Source organism: Littorina saxatilis, linkage group LG8 (assembly GCF_037325665.1).
Source record: "Littorina saxatilis isolate snail1 linkage group LG8, US_GU_Lsax_2.0, whole genome shotgun sequence".
Lineage (NCBI taxonomy): Eukaryota > Metazoa > Mollusca > Gastropoda > Littorinimorpha > Littorinidae > Littorina > Littorina saxatilis.
Genome location: NC_090252.1, coordinates 13,731,070 through 13,750,877, shown reverse-complemented (window position 1 = coordinate 13,750,877; position 19,808 = coordinate 13,731,070). Strand labels below are relative to the sequence as shown.

Genomic DNA, 19,808 nt, shown 5'->3' with positions numbered 1-19,808 from the left:
GATGCCCCCCAGCATGTCGTAAGAGGCGACTAACGGATTCTGTTTCTCCTTTTACCCTTGTTAAGTGTTTCTTGTATAGAATATAGTCAATGTTTGTAAAGATTTTAGTCAAGCAGTATGTAAGAAATGTTAAGTCCTTTGTACTGGAAACTTGCATTCTCCCAGTAAGGTAATATATTGTACTGCGTTGCAAGCCCCTGGAGCAATTTTTTGATTAGTGCTTTTGTGAACAAGAAACAATTAACAAATCTTCAATAGTACTGACCAAAGAAGAAGGTTTAATTGTGTGATCATGATTTGATACATATGCTTGACCCTGAAGATGTGTTTTATTTGTTTTGTTTCAGAACAAAGTTTGGTGAAGTAGAAGCTACCGCTGTAGGCTGGTGTAAGGCTGAAGAAGAACCTCTGACAAGTCAATTTTCAAGCAACTGAGCACGAACCCAGGTACAAGACACAGAGCTCTCTTTCTATCGGTCTGTTATTCATAGAATGACACTAACAGTGACACAAGTAAATAATCTGTATCATTGTCTTGACCTCTAGAAATTTGGTAGAGAATAAGATGACTGATAGTATTATTTTGATTATTTCATGGTCATTACAGTGGCCTCCACCCCTGCCCCTTTTAAGACACCCCAATCTAAGACTCCTTCCTATTAATGACCCTGTTTTCGCAGACTTCTTGTTCATAACATCTGTAAATTCACTCCCATTTTAAGACTTGCTCCATTTGGACTTGGACTGGGTGGCCGAGTGGTAACGCAATTGCGCTCGGAAGCGAGAGGTTGCGAGTTCGACCCTGGGTCAGGGCGTTAGCAATTTTCTCCCACCTTCCCTAACCTAGGTGGTGGGTTCAAGTGCTAGTCTTTCGGATGAGACGAAAAACCGAGGTCCCTTCATGTACACTACATTGGGGTGTGCACGTTAAAGATCTCACGATTGACAAAAGGGTCTTTCCTGGCAAAATTGTATAGGCATAGATAAAAATGTCCACCAAAATACCCGTGTGACTTGGAATAATAGGCCGTGAAAAGTAGGATATGCGCTGAAATGGCTGCGATCTTCTGGCCGATGTGAATGCGTGATGTATTGTGTAAAAAAAAATCCATCTCACACGGCATAAATAAATCCCTGCGCCTTGAATATGTGCACGATATAAATTGCATAAAATAAAAAGATAAAATAAATCCCTGCTCTTAGAACTGTACCCACGGAATACGCGCGATATAAACCTCATATTGATTGATTGATTTTAAGACCTGATTTTGCTTATTTTGGATTTCGAAAAAGAGAAAAACAAATTCCCACTCTGTACAGAATTAAGCCAGGTTCATGATTTTTGTATGGACCAAGTTGAGAGATGGCATTTGTATAGGCCTGACCAGATCTGAGATGTTGAATCTAATTGGTTACGAAGAAAGCATTGTGTCATTATAGGCACACTACTTCTCGTCACCGTCTCAGTTCTGGCCAGGCTTTAAGATAGGATAAGCTCATCCCTCAACTTTGTCACATATGAACAATCGACACACTGACTCTTGCTGTTGTGAGTTGACATTTTTTGATGAATTTATTTCTGGAAAAGGCACCATGCAGTGCTGTTTCAGGGGTGGGACTTTTCCGCGGATTTCCGCGGACACAACTTACGAATTCTGCTGGAGTAATCTATTTTTCCGCGTCACATTTCATTACAATATCTATGACTTGTTGACTGAATGATTTGGAGTGACGTGGAGATGAAACAGAACACTGGAGGCTTGAGAGTTAAATTGTGCTGACTGAAAACTCCTGATAACTAATAGTAATTTTGAGGGGGGGGGGGGGGAGGTTGGGGAGTGTGGAGAATGTCTTTTTTGTCAGATTGCACAGATTTTAATGTACCATTTAACCAAAATTTGGGGTAACATGCCCCCGAACCCCCTGGAAAAAAAGGGATTTCCTCCTTTTTCATCACAAGAGAGTCCCACCCCTGTGTTTACAGAATTCCTTGTTTAAAACTATCACTGTGCACAGAGGGAAGGGGGGGGGGGGTGTATTTGACCACCCCTGCGTTTACAGAATTCCTTGTTTAAAACTATCACTATGCACAGAGGGAAGGGGGGGGGGGGGGTGTATTTGACCACCCCTGTGTTTACAGAATTCCTTGTTTGAAACTATCACTGTGCACAGAGGGAAGGGGGGGTGTATTTGACCACCCCTGTGTTTACAGAATTCCTTGTTTAAAACTATCACTGTGCACAGAGGGAAGGGGGGGGGGGGGTGTATTTGACCACCCCTGTGTTTACAGAATTCCTTGTTTAAAACTATCACTGTTCACAGAGGGAAGGGGGGGGTGTATTTGACCACCCCTGTGTTTACAGAATTCCTTGTTTAAAACTATCACTGTGCACAGAGAGAAGGGGGGGGGGGGGTGGATTTGACCACCCCTGTGTTTACAGCAGAATTCCTTGTTTAAAACTATCACTGTGCACAGAGGGAAGGGGGGGGGGGGTGTATTTGACCACCCCTGTGTTTACAGAATTCCTTGTTTAAAACTATCACTGTGCACAGAGGGAAAGGGGGGGGGGGTGTATTTGACCACCCCTGTGTTTACAGAATTCCTTGTTTAAAACTATCACTGTGCACAGAGGGAAGGGGGGGGGTGTATTTGACCACCCCTGTGTTTACAGAATTCCTTGTTTGAAACTATCACTGTGCACAGAGGGAAGGGGGGGTGTATTTGACCACCCCTGTGTTTACAGAATTCCTTGTTTAAAACTATCACTGTGCACAGAGGGAAGGGGGGGGGGGTGGGGTGTATTTGACCACCCCTGTGTTTACAGAATTCCTTGTTTAAAACAATCACTGTGCACAGAGGGAAGGGGGGGGTGTATTTGACCACCCCTGTGTTTACAGAATTCCTTGTTTAAAACTATCACTGTGCACAGAGGGAAGGGGGGGGTGTATTTGACCACCCCTGTGTTTACAGAATTCCTTGTTTAAAACTATCACTGTGCACAGAGGGGGGGGGGGGGGGGGGGGGGGTGTATGTGACCAAGTGAAGTGCATTGCTACATAATAAAATGAGCAAATCCGTCCCGTGAAGAAAACTTCTGCTTACTTAATTGTCAGATTTGCCAAGGCGTGTACATGAAATAAGATTATCATTCTAAATGCTGAATCAACATTCTGACTGTTTCCTATGAAACCAGGCTTGATTTTTGGTATGAATCCAAGTTAAGGGATAGCATGTGTAAAAGCAGAATTGTGTACAGAGGCAGCTTTGTGTTATTAAAGGCCGGCTGCTTTTCGTGAACACAGTTTGGCTCACATCTCACATCACCTGCCAGGCTTTTTAAAAAAAAAATGTTTTACCATGGGATAAGACTATCCCTCCATTTAAGCACATACCAGCAATAAACACAGTGGTTACTTGTGATGAACTAGTGGCAAGACAAATGATTTAAGCATCACATAACCTTCCTAAGTGAAGTCAAGTTATGTGTCTGTGCCAGTGTGTGTGTGCATGTGTGTGTGTCAGCATAGAATGTTGAGGACAGTTCGATGGTAAATAACCCTGACAATTTTAGCCTATGATTGTGCCTACATTGTGGCAGGATTGGATGTGGATCTTCAAAAGCCTAAGTTAACAAAAAAGTATGTAAAAGTACATTTTGAATAGTAGTTTTTTTCTCAGAGGGAAGATATCACAAGATATGATCGTTCCACTGCATGTATGCCACATAACTAAAACAAAAATTAAATGTTATTTTAATCGTCTTTTGGGTAAAACAAATACACCATCAATATATTATAATAATGATCTTGCTTGTTTACAGATGGACAACAGCTACTGCCAGGACCAGGTTACGCATAAAGAAAACAGTCAACACTTGGCTGGTGCTGCAGCTTCTTTGATGTCTATTTATTTTTTTTTTTTAAAGACAGACAGCTACCAGCTCATTCAAGACCATAGCCCCATCTTACTCACGCAGAACAGACAGCCATCTTTCGCCTTTGCACAGAACACTGCTGTCTGAAGGTACACATCAAAAGGATAGGTTTTGCACCTACAGCGTGCGACTGTGGCTAGGGTAGGAAGAACAGACTCTGCAACACGTTCTGAGAGGGTGGCCTTTTCTTGCCACCCGTACCCCTGTGCAACAAGACTTGGCCAGAGAGCACACATCCAAATGCAAACACTGAACACTGAAGAGGAAGAAGAAGAAGAAGGTGCCCACACAGAAGGACATAAATCTACTTTAAGGGCACACAAGTTTACAGCAGTTTATTGAATTGTAGCAGATTATAGGGAGAAAATGAACAAGCTAAATAGGCTGTACAGTACTTCACTTGAACAATGTATAAAGTTCCCTGTATTAAGAACATTTACAGATCACAAGACATTGTGTTTTCTTTTGTTTACAATACAAATGTTTCATAATAAAAAGATGTGCACTAGGCAAGATCCTTAAAATGTAAAACTAGTAGTGTGACAATTTTGAATTGTTCAGAGATGGTTTTTCTTCAGTGGTAAATGTTTTAGCTTTTTTTATAAGATCCCGTTAGTGAAGCATACTATAAAACCTTGACCTTCCAAACTGTGTTAGCACCCTGGGCTGCGATCATTGTGTTGAGCTACTTAAAGGCACAGTGCAGCTTACAGCCTTCGTTTTGCGTTTTTGTTGCAGCTGAGTGCATTTACAGTTCAAAAATCCTCCTATGGTAGTAAAACTACCCAACGACGACATCTGTGAAGCTCGACAGTTTCTTGTTCACGCGAGTGCATAAATTAACCTAGTTATTACGTGGTGTTTGGTCGGAGTTCGATTCAACTGAGTGATTCCGGCCTCCATTTTGTTTTATACAAACTCATGATGATGTCTGACATAGTTTGCTAGTGACGTGTCTTTTTGTGCATGATGTGGTGATCTACCTGATCTAAATTTAGATCCAAAAATAGGTCAAGACCAGCCGGGTCCGAGTACGAAATTGATTCGTAAAAAAATCGCAGTTCTTGACTCTTTGGGTGCAAGTCAATGAAACTTGGTAGTTCTTCTAATAGATAGCTGCCTGAGGTATGACTAAAAGCCCCAGGGGCTCCGTGCACCTGAATTTGACAAGTTCAGTACCTTCAGCAAGCGCAAGTACAGTAGAGAAGCGCTTGACACACTGAAAAAGGCCTACTACGAGCAAAAGAAAAAGAATCAGTGATGCATGTGCTTTTGATGTAATCTTCTTTGACATTATGATGACTACAAAAACTGACTGATGTGTTTTGTTTGTGAATGATGGATATATGTGCATGATTGCGTTTCGCAGACACAGTTGTCATGTGCGTTGTAATTGGCGACGAATGCTGGATGATTACTATTTTTGTACCAGGATTACTATTTTTGGGGCTGAGCATTACTCCAAAACACTTATGGGGGTAAACAGGTCTGCAGCACAACTACAAATGTAGAAATGTCGTCTGCATTTTGTATATTTTAAAAGGTTATTTTTGTGCACAGAACATACATCTGCAGGGAGGTTTGGAGGGTGAAGTTAGGATCTGTTAGGAGGCATACAGCATCACACTCATTTTGTGTGTGTGTATTTTGTGTTGACAGATAAGACACTGTCATTCCAGCAGAAACCTGTGATGATGCACATTTTATTGAAGTGACCAGCTGAAATTGTATGTACGTTGTTATGAAATTGACAAATGATCCCTGCTTTGCAATCCTGGGTTAATGATATTGCCAAAATTAAAACGTGGAGGAAAAAGTGAGTGTAAACCTATTCTTGTGGTGGTGGTGGTGGTGGTGTGTGTGTGTGTGTCTGGTTAGTGTGTGTTTGAGTGTGTGTTAAACAAACAACGACAAACAACACCAAACCTACATCAAACAAGCACAACAAAAACAAATTACACAAAAAAATGGCAAAAATCAGAATATCAACTGAGAAAAAAAAACCGTGGCTGAATGCAATACTTATTATAACTTAAAAAGTAAAAGTGTGCGTGTGGATGTGTGCGTATGTTTGAGTGTTTTAAACAAACAACAAACCTAAATTAAAGAAGCACAACAAACAAACAAAAAACCTGGCAAAGTTCTGAACATTAACACAATGCTGCTGTCTGCTTTGAGGGGAGGAATAAAATGACTGAAGCCGGACTGCCGAGAGGAGGAAGGAGGGGGAAAAGAACACGCAGACATGAAAACACACACAACTCCATGACAGATAAACTGCTTATGTTCAAAAATCAAGAATATTTAAGCGTGCACACACGCACGCGCACACACACACACACACACACACACACACACACACACACACACACACACACACACACACACACACACACACACACACACACAGACTCTCCTCGTGAAAGTAAAGGTAAACTCGAACTTGAAGGTAAGTATAAATGTTTGATATGGAAGAAACCTGTGATAAAAGTCTTTGTATAAATCATCGGTACCAACAAAATTCAGTTGCCACAACGCGTAAAAGGACATACTGTAGTTTCAAATTAGTAACAATCTAAGCCATTTTAATCAGCACTGGTGTCCGGCAAGCACTAACAGATACAACAGCACGTGTATGCATCTTGAAGTAATAAGACCTTGAAGTAGGCCTAGAGTTTACACTATGCATTATGTAATGCTTTAATTCAGCTGCCTAACTGTGGAACTTTGCAAATGTGTGAGGACCGTTTCACAAAACAGACAAAACACCCTCTCAGTTATTTACACAAATCAGTTCCAGAATGTGCGTGTTCCTTTTCCGTCTCTACAAATTAATGTTATCTGGGGGGAAAACGAATCATTGTCGCTTCCGCCCTCAGTTATAATTGCCTGAGCATAATAGGAAATGCAACAGGTGTAGTCTTCCGCCTGATTTTTAGTCAAGATATTTCGACACAGAATGTTTCTTTCTTTTTTCTTTGTATGTTCACAAGCTCACATACAATCATTTATGCAACACTGACAATAAGACCAGACCAGAGTTGTGATTGAAATGGGCAGTTTATTTAATAAAGCTCCAGAATGAATAAAAATACATGACAAAATAAGGTGGTCCCGCTGTACAAAGCCGGTTACCAAACACACACACACACCAACACACACAAACACACTCACGCACGCACACACACACACACACACACACACACATGACACACACTGACACACACACACACACACACACACACACACACACACACACACACACACACACACACACACAGAGTAACATTGTACAACTTACTGTCACATTCAAGCGGGAACACCAAACAAAACGTATCATCAAATGAAACAACATTTTAAGTGGTCAACTGAGCAGATGACCACAAACCACACTTGAAATCTTCACATTTTAACACTTTCTCCTGTATCCACAAAAGTCATTTATGCTGACTAGATAATGACATAATAAAATGACATCAATAAAACCATTCCCTTTTTTATTTTAAAGAAAAACAAGAAAATTAAAATAACGCAAAGAACTGATGCTCAGTAAGGTTGGGTATCGATCTCAAATGTGTGCATAGCTAATTACATGTAACCGGCATGGACTGGGGCTAGAATTGGCCTTTCTGTCAGGCAACTCGGCCTCTAATTGGTTTTATATTGTCTGATCCCCCTCCAGAAAAAAACAATACCATTTGCCCCGTGCTTCTGCGCCCACAAAAAATATTCGGGAATAAGAAAAGTTCAAATTTTAGGCACCCCACATACAACCCTAATTGTCAGTCAATTACTTTACTGCAATCAACGTTGATTTTAAAGTACCATGTCATTATTATTTTGGAGATAGATTTGAAAAAGTCCATAATTGCAGACTGCGTATTGGTATGAGTGATTTGAATTTTGATTTATGTCAGCGGCACCTCAAGGAATGCCCCAAATGTGAGTGCGGTTACCCAAGGGAGACTGCTGAGCACTATTTGTTGCATTGACCCTTGTGTAGAGATGTACGATTATTGTCAATTGATAACTGATTATAAGTTTATTGAAATATTATTGAAAGGCATCCCGCAATATTCCCGGAATGTCAATCAGACCATATTCATAACTGTACAAGAATTTATTAAGACAACCAGGCATGTTCCGTACATGAGCCTCTACATTTTATTCACTGTAATGTTCATTTGACACTGTCATGAGACAAATGCTGCCTGACCAATTGTTCTTCGTAATTTCTCTCGTGTTTTGTGTCCTTGTTTCGACTTATCGATTATGGCCCAATCGTTATGTAATTTAGTGCCATTTTCGCCGATCACAAAATGTATTAACTTTGCGTGTGTGTCTTCTGTGCATTTAATATTATTGTGACGTGACCCACTCTTCCAACATTTCTGGCGCTCCAAGTCTTCGTCGTCCTTTTTTTCCCCCCTTATGCTGAATTCTGTTCTCTCGTACCCCATTTCTTTTTGTTTCTTGTTTTTACCCCCACCAAGTTTTGTACTACCACCCCCTCCATTTTTTGATTGCTTGCGCATCAGGTTTGTCTGTTTGTTTTCGTTGTCTGAAATGAGTAAATGTATCTAGTCCGCCATCATGCTAAACTTTGTTATGTACATACCAGGATGACTTAAAATAAGCATTTATGCTTGAGTTATCTTAAAAAAACAATGCATTGTTTCTGTCATGATAACAAATTGAATAAAGTTTTGTAAACCAATGGACTGATTATAGTTGACCCTGATATGTGATTACGGGATAGTGTCACATTAATTTATTTCTACTTTCACTTGTACTTTTGTACTTAAAACAAATCACTGAAATGTAAAAGTTATTATTTTTTCCATTGTGAAGTGTCGTCAGTCTCCTCAAGGTAATGCAGTCAAACTCAACCAAAAGTTGGAGGGGCTTCTTCATACTTTCAGTGTGTGTGTGTGTGTGATTTCTTTTGACACTATGCACGTTTGTATATAACCGCCTGTGCACAAAAAGAACATAATCGAATCTTATCATTCATTTTCGCTTAATTGATTGATTGGTATGCATGTTTCTAACAGTGACCGTTACCAAAGTGAGTATAGTGCGCTTCCCAAGCATAAAACGGTGCATGACTCTGGATTTGCGTCTGAGATATTGACACATCACTGTGAGAAAAAGCGTTAATGAAAAAAGAAGACTATTTATTTTCCTTGAGCATTATCTTAAAGTGGTGTGCCAAAAACTTTTAAATTCAAAAATTCAATATTTAACTTTAGGAAAAGCACTGTAGAGAGAAAACCACGCTTGTGTGTTCAGAATAGTCTCCATGTGGTATCAATATAAATGATTCAAATGTATGGAAGAGAAGCTGTTTCTGCTGGATTAATACACACACACAATTGTGCACTCACACATAAGCACGCATGCATGCTCTCACACACACACACACACACACACACACACACACACACACACACACACACACACACACACACACAGAAACAACAAATTCATTATGACAAAACCAAATACGAAGTCCTATTTCACAAATTTTATATCTTCTCCTTTTCACCATATACAAATACAGTCACGGAGTACATTTATAAGGCCAAATTATTAAGAAATATTATTTTCTGTGCTTGAATTACCCAGTGTGTAGCATGATCACCACGAAGGTACAATTCACAGAAGTTGAGTAATCACTTTACAAAACCCATACCAGTACCACATTGTTATGTTAAATCCTATTTATATTAACCCACACAAATAGAAGAAGATAGCTTTGTGAAGACTTTCATTTTCCAACCAAATGCTGTTCAAAGATTATTCTTTCTTTCTATATTTGGTGTTTAACGTCGTTTTCAACCGTTCAAGGTTATATCGCGACGGGGAAAGAGGGGGGGGGGGGGGGGGGGGGGGGGGGGGGGATGGGATAGAGCCACTTGTTAATTGTTTCTTGTTCACAAAAGCACTAATCAAAAAATTGCTCCAGGGGCTTGCAACGTAGTACAATATACTACCTTACTGGGAGAATGCAAGTTTCCAGTACAAAGGACTTTAACATTTCTTACATACCAATCAATATGAGGCTTATATTGCGCGTATTCTGTGGGTACAGTTCTAAGCTCGGGGATTTTATTTTAATTTTATTTTATGCAATTTATATCGCGCACATATTCAAGGCACAGGGATATATTTATGCCGTGTGAGATGTAATATTGTTTTACACAATACATCACGCATTCACATCGGCCAGCAGATCGCAGCCATTTCGGCGCATATCCTGCTTTTCACGGCCTATTATTCCAAGTCACACGGGTATTTTGGTGGACATTTTTATGAAAATTTATCTATGCCTATACAATTTTGCCAGGAAAGACCCTTTTGTCAATCGTGGGATCTTTAACGTGCACACCCCAATGTAGTGTACACGAAGGGACCTCGGTTTTTCGTCTCATCCGAAAGACTTGAACCCACCACCTAGGTTAGGAAAGGGGGCAGAAAATTGCTAACGCCCTGACCCAGGGTCGAACTCGCAACCTCTCGCTTCCGAGCGCAAGTGCGTTACCACTCGGCCACTGACACGATACACCAACACGATATTAGCACTCCAGATTTTTATCTCGCAGTTTTTCTGAAGGACTTTGCATTTGAAAACTATTCTCAGACAAAATATGAGTTTAAACTGCAAGTACATGTACAGGGAGTCTGAAGGGTTCAAGTCGGATGAGATAGACTACTGTTGTGGCAATCTTCGAATTTGAAAATAATTTTTTTAAAAGAGTAAAACTCATAGTTCTTCTTCTTCTTCGCTCATGGGCTGAAACTCCCACGTTCACTCACAAATTTGCACGAGTGGATTTTTACGTGTATGACCGTTTTTACCCCACCATTCAGGCAGCCATACGCCGCTTTCGGGGGAAGCATGCAGGGTATTTTTGTGTTTCTATAACCCATCAAACTCTGACATGGGTTACAGGATCTTTTCCGTGCGCACTTGGTCTTGTGATTGCGTGTACACACGAAGGAGGATAAGGCACTAGCAGGTCTGCACATAAGCAATGACCTTGGAGATCAGAAAATTCTCCACCTTTAACCTACCAGGCGGCCGCGATTTTGACTCATGACCTTCTGAATAGGAGGCCGATGTCTTATCCACAAGAACACCGAGCCCGTCCAAACTCCTAGTAAAAACAACAACTGCAAATCTGGGAGCAAAATGTAAACGGTTACAGTTTCAACTATCCTTCCCCTTTATATCAGCATTTTTGGAAACCTAAACGAAAGAGTATTCAAGAACAACAGTCACGGATTCAGATTTAAAAAAACAAATGGTAACTATGCTTTTTGGAAATTCTTTCTTTAATTGGTGTTTAACGAAGGTTATATCGCGACAGGGAAAGGGGGGGAGATGGGATAGAGCCACTTGTTAATTGTTTCTTGTTCACAAAAGCACTAATAAAAAAAATGCTCCAGGGGCTTGCAACGTAGTACAATATACTACCTTACTGGGAGAATGCAAGTTTCCAGTACAAAGGACTTAACATTTCTTCCATACTGCTTGACTAAAATCTGTACAAACATTGACTATATAAGAAACACTTAACAAGGGTAAAAGGAGAAACAGAATCCGTTAGTCGCCTCTTACGACATGCTGGGGAGCATCGGGTAAATTCTTCCCCCTAACCCGCGGGGGGTCTTTTTGGAAATGCGCTTCAGACAAATGCCTTTATGTTACTCACAGCAAAATGCAAGAATAATTGGGGACCATATGGGATGGGGCAAATTGGGAGGGAGCAATTCGGGACACCACCATAAATATCTACCAAATATTTACAAATAGCTATCTTAGTACATGCATAACATGCTGTACCAATACACAATTTCTTTAAATAACTATGTAAGGATTATTGGCAGTCTCCCGGAGCATGTTTCACGCTATCCTGCGATCAGGACAAGCGACTGACTGTGATGTGTATGCTGTGCGGCGTGCGCTACATAAGAAACCTTTTTTTAAATTTGTATTAAATATAATCACCTGAGCCACGAATGGCTAGCTGACAGCGGCTATCTTTTACACAACAAATTCTGAACTGTGATGAACTCGTGACCGCTGATTTTTAAAGGCAAGGGGTATCATATTGTGCGCATGGCATACACATCCAAGTTGGTCGTTTGTCCCGATTGTGGGATACAGCCCGTCAGAGGCGTAGAGCGTGCTCGAGATGTTTTGAAAAACCTGACTGCAGTACAGGGATTTTTACACCTCCGGACTGCTGATAATCCTAACAGAATTATTTTCCAAAACCGTCTATTGCCTTGAAAGCAAACCTGGAATTTCTGATGCGAGTTGCCAGAAAGAAAGTTCACTAACAAGATCCAGGCCAACACCACCCCCCCCCCCCCCCCCATCCCCCTAAATAACACTAAGGAGTGAGGTGAGCTTAAATAACTAATTAATTAATCAATCAATAAATTCTCTGCTGAAATCCCCAACTTCGCGCATCGAAGCTATGAAAAACAGGACACTGCCACGTTTCCATTCAGCTAAACGCCACACCATTTTCAAGAGGGGATGTCTCAGGAAGAAAGATGTGACGCTCCCGATTCATATGTTTCAGAAGACAGCCCACCTGAGAAAAAGAAGAACACAATATAGAAATAATAACAACCTGTCAACCACAAATACATTAAAGTTTTTCAAACAGTTCACTAATCCGACAAACTCATGCTCGTTTCTGGTGCATTTGATAAAGCCAATTACGGGTAGATGCTAGACAACAGCAAAACCACCACCACATAACAACACAAGATTGTTTATGGTTGTTTACAGTCTCTTGAACACAGGAGTCAATCGAGACCATATATATAACAAGAAGCATAAACAGGGTTCCTGCAGGGCAGAGCTGATACAATTCAAGGAGTTTTCAAGGACATTTCCAGGACCAAATAAATGCTTTTCAAGGACATGATTTTCCCCAATTTAATGCAAAGCACCAAGCTTACCTTCAGGAAGGGAAGCAACTACAGGTGACTAGTAATAGTTAGTTCGTCTGCTTTAATTTGTTTTCACTCGATCTTTTATTCTCCCAAAATGTGTGTACTGTATTTGACGAAAAAAAAGGGGGTTGCATTTTTTTTTAAATAAGACAAGCTGCTGACGAAATGTATAGGCAACAATTTGGAAAAATCAAGTACTTTTCAATGACTATTTAACAAAACTCTATTTTCAAGCACTTTTCAAGGCCTGGAAAAGGTTTTCCAATTTTCAAGGAGTTTTCCAGGGTTCAAGGACTCTGTACGAACCCTGCATAAAAAAGTACTTCAGTTTGAAACCCAGGTTCAATGTAGTAAATGATATTGCATCAATGTTCCATCCATCCTCAGCACTTTCAAAACCAGTTTCTTCTAGGTCATACACACCTTTTCCTCGATTGATCCACAGTACATCAGATCGCTATTGTTCTTTTTATGATTTGCACCAAGGGAATGATTAACATTTCTGTCTTAGTCATATGTAACAAGCTTTAAGCAAAAGCATAATATTCTACACATTCACATATTGTAAGGTTGAAGGGGTCTATGTCGACCAAAAGAAGGTGTATTCCCCATAGCCATAGGTGTTTTCCCTGTGTACCGGGAATACAGTTGGATTTTCTGTAAAGAAGTATAATATCGTACAATCTTGCGCCAAGCGCGTGACTGCGGTTAGATAGGAGAATCTATTTAAAATCCTGAATTCGCGTGCGGCATCCAATCAAGCAAAACATGCTTCGACCGTTTATCAAAACGGATTTAGTTAAAGAAACATCTGCACCCCCACCCCCAACAGCCTGGTATTATGTTTTCCTCGCTGGTACTCTCGTCCATTGAATCACTTTCACAAGCTTGAAGTAACTCCATGGCGTCTAACGGAAGTATATTCCAGGCATGAAAACTGAAAAAAAAAAAAAATACTGAAAACAAAATTCGAAGGCGCGTAGCGCCAAGTTTCGCAGGCGCGTAGCGCCAGGTTTCGCAGGCGCGAATCGCCAAGACTTTTAGGGGGGTCCGGGGGCATGGCCCCCCGGAAATTTTTTTTCAAGGGTGCAATTTGGTGCAATCTGGGGCTATCTGAGCCTTAAAATTGGATTCAAACATGGCCCCAAAACTATTTTACTATAACTATGACTAGGAAAAAAAAAAAAAAAAAATAGAAAAATTAAAAAATTAAAAAAAAAAAATTAAAAAAAAAAAGGAAAAATACGGAAAATAAAAAAAATACGGTTTATTTTTTTCAAAAATACGGAAAATACGGAAAATACGGAGAATTTTCATGCCTGATATTCCCTGTATATGTACAGGAAATTAACATACAGGGAATACAGCCACTGTTGGTCGACATAGACCCCTTCTAAAGTGCTGCAGTAGTTACCTTTCCCTCCAAGGACCAAGCTGTTCATCCACTGTAGGGCTGACCGGGGTTCCCCCTTAGCAGAGTGAGTGGCGAATCCTGGCTGATAAATTTCCTTTCATTTTCCATGAATGAAGAATACCAGCTGGGTTCTTTTATTCATGGACCTGTGTTCTGCAACACACACAAATCAGCCACCATCTTGTAAATATATGTAAAAGAAAGCAAGTGGCAATCTGAATAACAGAATACAAAATGATCAATCCACACAATCATACTTCAGCACTGAAAGTCCACAAAATGAAGCACTGCTAGTACATGTACTTCTCATAATTTACTGAAACTTTACTCGTCAAAACAACCATTTGTTTTATCAACTTTACTCGCATGTGGCGAGTAGATTAACATTTCTACTCACCATTTACATGATTTTTACTCGCCATGGCGAGTAATTGAAAATACTCGCCACTTTCAGGCCTGTACTTGTGCATGAGATGTGTTTACCATCCATATGCCCAGACCATGCGCTCTTCTGTTGTGCTCAGAACAGTAAAGAGTTGCTTGCTGGGGTGGTTGTTCATAAGTTAACAGTTCACAAGAGGGCACAAACAAGAGCAAAAACACAGGTGCCTGATTCAAACTCATTCAAATGCAGAACCTTATTTTTGCATGAACAGAGTAAGACATGATTCTTACATAGCTGACCCTACCCCTGGCAGAAAAGTGCTTGAAATTGTCCATGTGGTCTCTATTGATCAGTACATTTGATGCGTATTTGTGATACATATATACTGATATAGAGACAAGTAACAAGTGGACATTTCCTCTGACACCTCTACCATTTGTACACCTGCACAAATCTCCTGCCATAGACTACAAAAGGAAAACATACAAATCAAAACAAACACAAATTTAACCTAATGTTTACCTTTCAGCAGCAGAAAAGGCTGTGTTTTCTGAGGTGTCTCAGAGTAAAGCCACGGTGTTGGAGATCTATGCAAAACTAGGCTGTAGGCAAGGTCCAACATCTTTAGCTGCACACACAAAAAGAAGAAGCAAGAAATCACATGACATAGATGACATTCCTCACTAGTACAAAACCACAACTACACTAGTCAACTACCAATGTAAGAATCATAGTCCTGCAAGATTACCCTCTTAAAAAGTAAGATTGCTTTCATTCAAACACTACCGTGGGACCAAACTCCCCCCCCCCTCCTTTTTTTGAGTTTTTCCTACATGTGTGTTGATGTTTCCATTAATTCCAAGCCCTGAAACTGTGAACTTGAGATCTTTATGTATGCACACAGTCACAGGCTTAATAAGCTATTCAGAAACCAAGCAGAGTCTGCACAACGTCAATTCTGAGAAATAAATCCCCACAACCGGTTTCAAGGCCACTATACCGACTGAGCTATTGCTTGCCATGCCAACCTCCACCCCCATTTGGAACATGCACAACTAGTATACCCATACACATGTAATAATACTGCTTGCCTTCCTCCCCCACCCTCCAAATCAATAAACACTAAATGTATGCAATCAGTAATCTTTTAGTTAGTAGTTGACTACCATCACTACTCTCTCCACACCCACCCACCCTCTTGCACACCAGCGACACACCCCCATCGCCCAATCATTTCCATGATTCTCTCTGCCATATAGTTATCCTAAACACTAAGATTATGACACATTTGTTTTCCAATTAGGAACATAAAAAATTACTGTAAAAAAAATGTACAATCATGCACTCTCTGAGTCTGACAAGAGAGTGTGAGAAAAGTCAAGAAAGCAAGACATGTGTGACATAACTAAATCTTCTAATCTATTCCTGAGATTTACTCTTGACAGCTTAAAATGGAACCTCATGCACTTACTGTTCTGAATTGTAGAAATTTCTTGTAGTTATAGCAGCAAAGGCAGTTTTATTGGGTACCACCAGGTGTCACTCTGTCATCATCTGATCAAGCATTCAAGCAAATGGTTCAGCACTGAAACAGTAAATAGCAAGAGTGTACAGAAAAATACACAAACTTTCTCATTAATTTGTATCTTCAACTTCACATTATTCATAAATAATGATACCTTACTTTGACTAAGTTTGAGTAGGATTAACACCATGCAGAGCCAGAAGTTAACTTGAAATAAAATAACTATACGTTACTCAATACTGCACTCAATGAGTCAATTGTCAGCAAAGGTGATAATCAATGCAAGGTAAAACCAAAGGATGCAACTCAGTCAGCAATTGCAAAAACTACATAATTCTATTTCTAATCAAGCTGTCAGTTTCATTAGCTATCAGAATTCAAAACATGTTCTTGTTTTTGTTGTTGCTGTTGTTCATGACTACATTAATGTATCTCAGCATTTCTAGTTTCTACACTATAGCCATTAAAAAAACCAAAAGAAGTGTCCCAATGTTAAATGAAGCGCTCTTGCAATTAAGTCACAATTGTTTGCAGTTGCTGAGAAAAGCTAATAGTAATAGTCCTTACAGTAAGTTGAGTAACAAATTATAAACAATTGCTGTTAACACTCATAGTACAAGAGAGCAAACCACTGCAAAACTATAGTCATTTATCAATGTTATGCTTGCCATCCACCCCCGACCCCAAACCTCTCCCATATTTTATGTACATCAGACTAGTATTCTTGTTAGTTCATTTCAGCTGTAACAGTGACAACACGTTTGCACACTACAGACCTGGAAGTGGAAATGTTAACACATGGAGTGCTAAATTTCAGGATACAATCTGTTTGTTTGTTTGCTTAACGCCCAGTCGACCACGAAGGGCCAATCAGGGCGGTGCTGCTTTGACATTTAACGTGCGCCACACACAAGACAGAAGTCGCAGCACAGGCTTCGTGTCTCACCCAGTCACATTATTCTGACACCGGACCAACCAGTCCTAGCACTAACCCCCATAATGCCAGACGCCAGGCGGAGCAGCCACTAGATTGCCAATTTTAAAGTCTTAGGTATGACCCGGCCGGGGTTCGAACCCACGACCTCCCGATCACGGGGCGGGCGCCTTACCACAAGGCCAACCGTGCCGGTCATACAATCTGTTTCAAAGTACAAACACTGGCAATCGGAGAGAACAGTGTTACTGTAAGTCTTTACAGTAACATCAAACAGTATCCCCTCTTTTTGGTAGTACAGTGGAACAACACTTTTAATATCCCCTGATTAAAGACTCCCTCCCTTTTAAGACCCTGTTTTCTCAGATTTGTCTGTCCACAACCTCTCTATATTTACTCTCATCTCAAGACTTCTTCCTTTCAAGACCTGATTTTTTCAGATTTGTTTAGGTCCTAAAAGGAAGGGGGGGGGGGGGGGGGTTCGATCGACTTTACTGGTACCGTGAAACCGAAAGTGACCAAGTCATCAAGGGCACGTATATTCCTGCTGCTCTGTTAGCACCGATCATATTTTAGAAACGTTGCACTCTGTCGTCAACACGAATGTAGGAATAAAAATAGTATTACCTTCACCAGCTGTCTCCATGGAGTCGAAAGACCATCGGCCGGTTTGGCTCGCTTGTGCCATTCCTGGATGAAAATTGAAATGACCCTGGCTGCTCCGTTCTTGGCATCAATGGCAGTGCAAAAAAAGCGAATCCCGACTCCCATCCAGGATAAGCTGTACGGCACGGCGGCGTCTCTGCAGATGACCACTACATTTGGACGATTTGGACTGGTCTACACGTGTTGCGACAACAAGCAGAAGAAGATACAGATAAGGTGGCGGGAGTGATGTCCCTTCGCTGCAGTGACTAAAAATACAAAACTATCTCAAAATAAAAACACAAGGAACGGATGGGTAGTTAAATTTGTGACAAAAGAAATTAAACGTTCAAATGACTTACCACCCCCCTCTGCTATGTCAGTTGCGAGTATGTCAGTATGTGTTTGTGTTTGTGTGTGTGTGTGTGTGTGTGTGTGTGTGTGTGTGCCCGGCAGTGTGCCCGTCAGTGTGTACGGTACGTGTGTGTGTGTCAGTGTCATTGCCGGTGTGTGTGTTTACGTGTGTGTGTCACAGTGTGTGTGTGCGTGCGTGTGTGTGTGTGTGCCGGTGTGGATGTGTGTGTGTGTATTGTGTGTGTGTGTGTGCGTTCGTCAAGTTGTGTGTGTCAGTGTGTGTGTCAGTGTCGATCAGTGTGTGTGTGTTCTAGGCCAGGGGGATTCCCAAGGTTCCTGGGTTCCGGAAGCCCACCCACCCCCCTTACTGACTCCACAAATGTACCTTTTGCCTTTTTCTTTCTGCGAATGTATGTATTCATTTGCTAATTTGTTCGTTTGTTTGTTCGTTCGTCAGTTTGTTCGTTCGTCAGTTCGTTCGTTCGTTTGTTCGTTCGTTTGTTCGTTCGTTCGTTCGTTCGTTCGTTCGACAGTTCGTCCGACAGTCCTTCAGTACGTCCGTCAGTCCCGGCGTCCGTCCGTCGGTCCGTCAGTCAATCCGTTCTTCAAGTTCAGTCCGTATCAATAAATTCCTCTTGTGCAGGGCCCAATACAGGGGAGAGGGGGGGGGGGGAATTCCTGTTGGTGGGACAACCCCCCCCCCCCCCCCACCCAGGCCTAACTGTGGACCTCCTCCAAACGTTTGACAAATGCCCTGAAAATGGGCCAGATTGCACACAATTATTGTTTATTGTTTGCTTGTTTATTTGTTTGTTGTTCCTTTGTTTGTTTGCTCGTTCGTTCGTTCGTTCGTTCGTTCATTCGTGGGTTGGTTCGTTCGCTCTTTCGTTCCGACCTTCGTTATTTCCTTCGTTTATTCGTTCCTTCGTCCTTTTAGTCCGTCCGTATGTCCGTCCATACGGTCCGTCCGACAGTCTGTCTGTCAGTCCATCAGTCCGTCCGTCAGTCCGTCCGTCCTTCAGTCTGTATCCGAATAGATTCCTCTTGTGCAGAGGGTTGAAGGAATACCCTGCAGGACCGGATCAGGAGGGGTTACCCGTAACGCCACCCCCCCCCCTCCCGCCGCCCCCCCCCCCCTCCCCCCGTCCCTCCGTCCGTCCATCGATCGGTCCGTCCCTCAATCTGCCCGTCGGTCCGTCCGTCAGTCCGTCCGTCAGTCTGCCCGTCCGTCCGTCCGTTCTGGTTCGTTTCATTGTTTATTTATTTCGCACACATCATTGTCAACTTGTGGATATCCTGAACAAGGCGGTGCGCGAGAATATCTTCTTGTTTGGATAAAATAACATTTTGCTCTGAAACAAACCACACACAAATTCCACTGCTTGAGCATCGTTTCAGTCTAACCGAACTGAGGGTATACCTCATCTTCAGAAGGAGAATAAGCGACAGCATGCTCTTCTACCATATAACATGTCACGTGAGGTCGTTCAGACCGGAGTGGAGGTATATCTCCGAGGGATCAGGGTATACTTTCAACCCGCTGCACAAGAGGAGTTTATTGATACCTTATGTTCGGTCGTACCGGTGTGTAATACCTCGAGAGAGATAGAGAGAGAGCGAGAGAGAGAGAGAGAGAGAAT

The 19,808-nt window shown here is 41.4% G+C and overlaps 2 long non-coding RNA genes across 2 annotated transcripts; one reads left to right on the top strand and one right to left on the bottom strand.

The window, feature by feature from the left end:
• Window positions 1-307: 307 nt before the first annotated feature.
• Window positions 308-5,250, top strand: LOC138972847 (uncharacterized). Its single transcript, XR_011457780.1, has 2 exons — window positions 308-447; window positions 3,822-5,250. It is a non-coding gene; the product is annotated as an uncharacterized lncRNA (long non-coding RNA).
• A 4,197-nt stretch (window positions 5,251-9,447) lies between these two features.
• LOC138972846 (uncharacterized) lies at window positions 9,448-18,729 on the bottom strand. The gene is made up of 5 exons (XR_011457779.1): window positions 17,797-18,729; window positions 16,182-16,295; window positions 15,233-15,338; window positions 14,326-14,478; window positions 9,448-12,544 (listed from the first exon to the last, which is right to left on the bottom strand). It is a non-coding gene; the product is annotated as an uncharacterized lncRNA (long non-coding RNA).
• Window positions 18,730-19,808: the final 1,079 nt, after the last annotated feature.